Source organism: Pongo abelii, chromosome 6 (genome assembly GCF_028885655.2).
Source record: "Pongo abelii isolate AG06213 chromosome 6, NHGRI_mPonAbe1-v2.0_pri, whole genome shotgun sequence".
NCBI classification, from domain to species: Eukaryota; Metazoa; Chordata; class Mammalia; order Primates; family Hominidae; genus Pongo; species Pongo abelii.
The window spans coordinates 127632843-127638998 of NC_071991.2; the positions used below are offsets into that span (position 1 = coordinate 127632843).

General features: G+C 40.4%; 1 non-coding gene across 1 annotated transcript; it reads left to right on the plus strand.

The window, feature by feature from the left end:
• The first annotated feature begins 5908 nt into the window (after positions 1–5908).
• LOC112134519 (small nucleolar RNA U13) lies at positions 5909–6012 on the plus strand. The gene has a single exon (XR_002915934.1). It is a non-coding gene; the product is annotated as a small nucleolar RNA U13 (small nucleolar RNA).
• Positions 6013–6156: the final 144 nt, after the last annotated feature.

Sequence of the window (6156 nt, forward strand, 5' to 3'; positions counted from 1 at the left end):
AAAAAAAAAAAAAAATTAAATTAAATTAACACCCTTACCCTATCATTCAGCTTAAGAACAAGAATGTAACATTATTCGAGTAGCCTGCACATGCCTCTCAAATGTACTCCCTTTCCTTTCCTTTTCTAGACAAAACCAGTAATCATGCTAATAATTTTCTTTCTTTTCCTTATAATTACCGCATATGGACATATTCCTAAACAATATACTGTTTTGTGGATGTATATAAATGGAAACACAGTGCGTTCTGACTTGGCTTCTTTTGCTCAACATTACATTTTTTGAGGTTCAACCATGTGGATGCATGGTGCTGTAGCTGACTCCTTTTCTCTGCTCTTTGTATTCCATTGATTCAGCCAATCTTGTACATATGTTCTGGTGGCATGTGCAAGAGTTCCTCTCTCTCTCTCTTTTTTTTTTTTGACAGGGTCTCACTCTGTCATCCAGGCTGGAGTACGGTGGTGCGATGACAGCTCACTGCAGCCTCTACCTCCCAGGTGCAGGCCATCCTCCCACCTCAGTCTCCCAAGTAGCCGGGACCATAGGTGCACACCATCACACCCGGCTAATTTTAACTTTTTGTAGAGATGGGGTCTCACTCTGTCACCCAGGTTGGAGCACAGTGGCGTGATGACATTGAGTTTTCTTATTTGAGAATACAGTATACTGTTAGATTCGTTTGGAATGTTAGCATTTTCCAATAGTTTTATAGTTGTCTCCAGGAAGTATGGAGGCCAAAGCAACTCCATCTTGGATGCTAATCTGCCATGTTGACTTCTGGTTGCCCCCCGATCGGGGAAGGCCTCGGGATTTCCAGTTTGTCTGTTGTTCCTTGAGTGGAGTATGTGCTTGCCGTGAATCCTGCCCTGGGGTTGGTACAGCCTTGATGCTATCACCCTTCAACGGTCCTACACATTCCTTCGGAGTTATCCTGTCCCTGTGGTATATGGGCCATGGGTCTCGGCAGTAGTGGTGCAGGAATCCACCAGCTTGTCTCACCAACACCTGAGACACAGACATGGCTTCTGCTTGTAAGTCCCTATTAAATGTTTCTTTCTAAAAAACAGATGTGCCGGCCTCTTTCTTGGACCTCTCAGCTTCCTAAGACTTTGGCGGCAGGTTTGCCTATATCTGCTTACTTCAGAACAGGGAGGATTGCACATTGCTTGTTAGAATTATTCCTGATTTTTTTTTTTAAGAAGGGGTGTCCCAAGTAGCTGAGACCACAGGTGCATGCCACCATGCCTGGCTAACTTATTTCTATTTTTTTATAGGGACAGGGTCTCCCTATGTTGCCTGGGCTGGTCTTGAACTGCTGTCCTCAAGTGATCGTCCCTCTTTGGCCTCCCAAAGTGTTGGGATTACAGGCATGAGACACTGCACCTGGCTATAAGCTTTCTTTTATTAGTATTTACTTGGAATATCTTTTTTCCATCCTTGACTTTGAGTCTTTCTTTGTTCTTATGTTTTAAGAGTGCCTCTTGTGAAACCATATAGCTAGTATTTTTTTCTTTTTTTTTGAGACAGTCTTGCTCTGTCACCCAGGTTGGAGTGCCACGGCATGATCTTGGCTCACTGCAACCTCCGCCTCCTGGGTTCAAGCAATTCTCCCACCTCAGCCTCCCGAGTAGCTGGGATGATTCCCACCACCATGATCAGCTAATTTTTGTATTTTTAGTAGAGACGGGGTTTCGCCATGTTGGCCAGGCTGGTCTTGAACTTCTGACCTCAGGTGATCCACCCACCTCAGCTTCCCAAAGTGCTGGGATTATAGGCCTGAGCCACCACGCCTGGCCATATAGCTAGTATTCTAAATAAATCATATTGATCATTTTTGTCCTTTATTGAAGCGTTAAATCCATTTACATTTAGTATTATTGGAACGATATTTAGGCAACTTTCTTCTTTTTATGCCCTTTCAAATTGTTCTACTTTTTTTTTCCTAGGCTCTGGAGTATTTTTATGTTCTACTTTTTAAAATTCCTTTTTGTAAACCTTTTTTCCTCATCTTTTTCTGGTTTATGTTTCCTCCTTCATCTCTTTTCATCTTTACCCTTTCTACCTGTTTGAAAGTTATGTGCACTGGGCCTATTCTTCTAGTTGTTGCTCTAGCTATTTGAACACGCATATTTACCAAAATCTAAAAAATTATCAATATCTCTCCTTTCTCCCAACAATTCCAGGACCTTAAAGACACTTTAACTCTGACGACCCACTTGCAGATAACATGCTATTCTTGTCCAGGACTTAAAACTTTGGTGTTAGATGATGCTGGGGAAAATATTTCCTGAGATTTCATAACCACAAGTAAGCCCCCGACATGAGTTTGTGGTTTAAGGTTATGCTAACTATGCAGTCCAAAAAAAAAAAAAAATCTTAAACTATTTAATTTAGAGTGGTCTCAGGTTGGTAGTGTCCCCAGCAACTTACAGAAGTAAATGCAAATCTTCTCTGGAAGAAACCACCTTCAACCCAGGCCTCAAGGGATTCTCACAGACAAATATTCAAGGAAAATGATTGGTTCACAGATACGTGGCATGAGAGAAAATGCACCATGAGTGAGAACCAGCGGAAAGAATACGCAGCAGAAATAGACTTAAAACATCTAGGAATTGTAATTATCTAACACAGAATATAAAATATCTGTCTTATACGTTTAAAGAAATAATCAAGAAATTCTAAAATAGATAAGTGTAGGGAGACCCCCTGAAACTATTGCTATGGAATAAAAGATGAAACGCTCCTGATTATTGTAAATACAAAATTGCATGCAGGATTGTGTAAAGACAATGTCAGGCTGGACTGCCAGAACGAGCCAACAGCGTGTGATGTGCTTCCCCCTGCAGGGAGCCTATGAATGGACGTGCAGTCAGGGAGGTTTCACATCACCAAGATTCCTATCCCAGAAAAGCTGATGTTCATAGCTCTGGGAATGGAATGCGACCCTTGTGGAAAGCCTATAAACGGATGCATGGGGGGCACCTGTCCATATGGATAAGATAGGGCTATAAACGCCCTCATCTGGCCGTGGCTCTTCTAGGCTTCTTTAGGGTTAAGGGCATACTCCCTTCTGAGAATTTCTGGTCTAACTGGTTGTCTAGCTTCACGTCCTGTTTCCATGGATTGTTTGTAACCAGCTTTTGTTGCAAGTGTTACTGCTGATTAATATCTTGCTAATCATAGGTTATGGAAAGACTGTGTTTCTGTCCTAAGGCTCTGTTAGAAATTACTGATGCACACACTATGTTGTAAATTCTTATCTCTGTATACTGTACTTCTACATACAAATGTACTGTACTTCTACATACAACTGTTATGTTAAAGAATTACTTCATCCCCATGTGACTATCTCACCTCATAATCAAATGACCCTAAATCCCTCACTAACCTACCCCCGCCCTCACTAAACTTAATAATAAATGCTGGTATATCCAGTGCATTGTTGGCACCGTGGGACCAGAAGGCGGTGACCCCCCTGGACCCAGCTTTCACTATCTTGTGTGTGTCTATTATTTCTCAACCTGCCGATCTGCCTAGGAGCAAAGAGAGAGCCCCGTTGCATTGCAGGCTGCTGGCCAGATCCCGCAATAGATAAGAAATTCAAGTCATTTGGGCTTGAATCAGAAAAAAAGAATCAAATAGAACTTCCAAAAATGAAAAATGAATATCATATTGCATTGACTATAAAACAGGATTGATTTTATAAGATGCACCATAATTTTATGTGCCACCTTAGCATTGCAAGATGCCACCAACTGTAAGATGTATCCTGATTTTAGCAGTGTTAAAAATGAAAAAAAAGGTTGCAGAATCAGTGAATCGTAGCAATTGAAATGTAAAACTTCACAGATCAATTAAATTGCAGATTAAACTCAGCCAATGAAAGAATCAGGTAACTGGAATAAAGACACAAATATTTTTTACAAATAAATTATCCAGAATGTAGCCCAGAGAGACCACACAATGGAAATATAACAGAATGCTTATGAGTCTTGGGGGCTAGAATGAGGAGGTCTAACCAGTCAAAAGTTCCAGATGAAGGTAATAGAGAGGAAAAGGGGCAATGTTTAAAAATATAATGGCTGAGAAATTTGGAAAATAATGGAAAGCGAGTGACACTCAGATACAGGAATTCAAATGATTCTCAAGCAAGACAAAACAAAAAAAATCCATACCTGGACTTATGATGATAAAACTGTGGAACATCAAAAGCAAAGAGAAGCTCTTCAAAGAAACCAGGAACAAAGAGAGGTCACCTTCTGAAGAACAGTAAGTCAACAAACTGATTACCTTTTAGCAGCAAAAATGGAAGCCAGAAGACTGTGGGATAATATTTTCAATGTGTTGAGAGGAAAACAGTAATCAACTTAGAATTTCTATCCCAAAAAACCCTTTCAAGAATGAGAGCAAAATAATTCTTTCTTTCTTTTCTTTCTTTCTTTCTTTCTCTTTCTTTCTTTCTTTCCTTTCTTTCTCTTTCTTTCCTCTTTCTCTCTTTCTTCTTTCCTTCGTTCTTTCTTCTTTCTCTTTCTTTCTTTCTTCTTTCTTTTTCTTTCCTTCTTTCTTCTTTCTTTCTTCCTTCCTTCGTTCTTTCTTCTTTCTCTTTCTTTCTTCTTTCTTTTTCTTTCCTTCTTTCTTCTTTCTTTCTTCCTTTCTTTCTCTCTTTCTTTCTCTTTCTTCTTTCTTTTCTTTTTTTCCTTTCTTTCTCTTTCCCTCTCTTTCTTTCTCCTTTCTTTTTTATTTTTTTCTTTCTCTCCTTCCTTCCTTCCTTCCCTCCCTCCTTCCTTGTTCCCTCCCTCCCTCCCTCTCTCCCTCTCTCCCTCCCTTCCTTCCTTATTTCTTTTCTTTTTCTTTTTTCTTTTTTCTTTTTTTTTTTTTTTGAGATAGATTTTTGTTCTGTCACTCAGGCTGGAGTATGGTTCTCTGCAGCCTCAAAGTCCTGGACTCAATCGATCTGCTTGCTTGCTTTCTTCCCGAGTAGCTAGGACTACAGATGCATGCCTTACCATGCCCAGCTAATTTTATTTTATTTTCGCAGAGATAGGGTCTCCCTGACTTGCCCAGGCTGGTCTCGGACTCCTGGGCTCAAGCGAACTCCTGGGCTCCTCCTGCCTTGGCCTCCCATAGCACTGGGATTACAGATGTGAGTGGCCATACCTGGCCCAAAATTTTCAAATAAGTAAAAACGAAACCTTCACTAAAGGAAGGTTTGAAAAGATGGATTTGAAGCAGGGGGAAGATGATTCTAGATACACGGTACATGCATCCAGTAGGAAAATCAAGAACACCAGCATTCTGAGAAGTTCTCTGAGGCAAAACTTGCTTACCTCTTGGGTGTCTGTCTGGCTTTTCCTTCTTTTTGGGATCTGTAGATTCTTATTTTTGTGCCAACCCAGCGATGGCTTTAAAAAGTTGTTACTAAAAATATTTTATCCTGCATTTGAGTTCTTTCATTTGGGCAGGATTGCTTAGGTGTCTAACTCACCCATCTGCAGGAAATAAAAGTTCTCCAGTAAAATTTCTGATTTAGGGAAACTCTCCTTCAGTCTTTATGGAGCCCACGTTCACCTTCCTCATGGTACAATGTGCCTTTCCCTTAGAGCACAAACACCAGCTATAGTTTTACACTTATCTGGAGTGAGATGGGCTACCATTATGTCTTGGGGTCACCAATTATCTGCATGCTATTTAAATTGTCTACTTACCCCTTTAGAAATGTAAGGGCCAGATATGTGTTGCTTTCTATTTTGCTTCCAGACTTTAGCAAGTGCCTGGAACATAGTAGGTATTCAGAGGACATTTACTGAGTAAATGATTAGGTGAGTAATTAATTATAAGTGAAAAGCCAAAATGAGGTATTAGGTCAAGCATAGCTACATGTCTCCGCTTCAAATCCAGCCATAAGCTGATAATTGCCGTTCATAAGTGTGATAACTGGGTGCTCACACATGCGTGTGTGAGATGTGTCACCCTCAAACCTTGTTATGACATCAGCACATTACCCGTCTAACATGAACTTAGAGGAAGCAAAACCAAAAACAAATCCAGCCATTGGAGATGGTGCTTTCAGGATTGGTGAATTCCCTGAGAACTCTGCTGTCCAATATGGTAGTCATTAGCCACATGCGGCTATTTAAATTTTATTTAAATTAATTA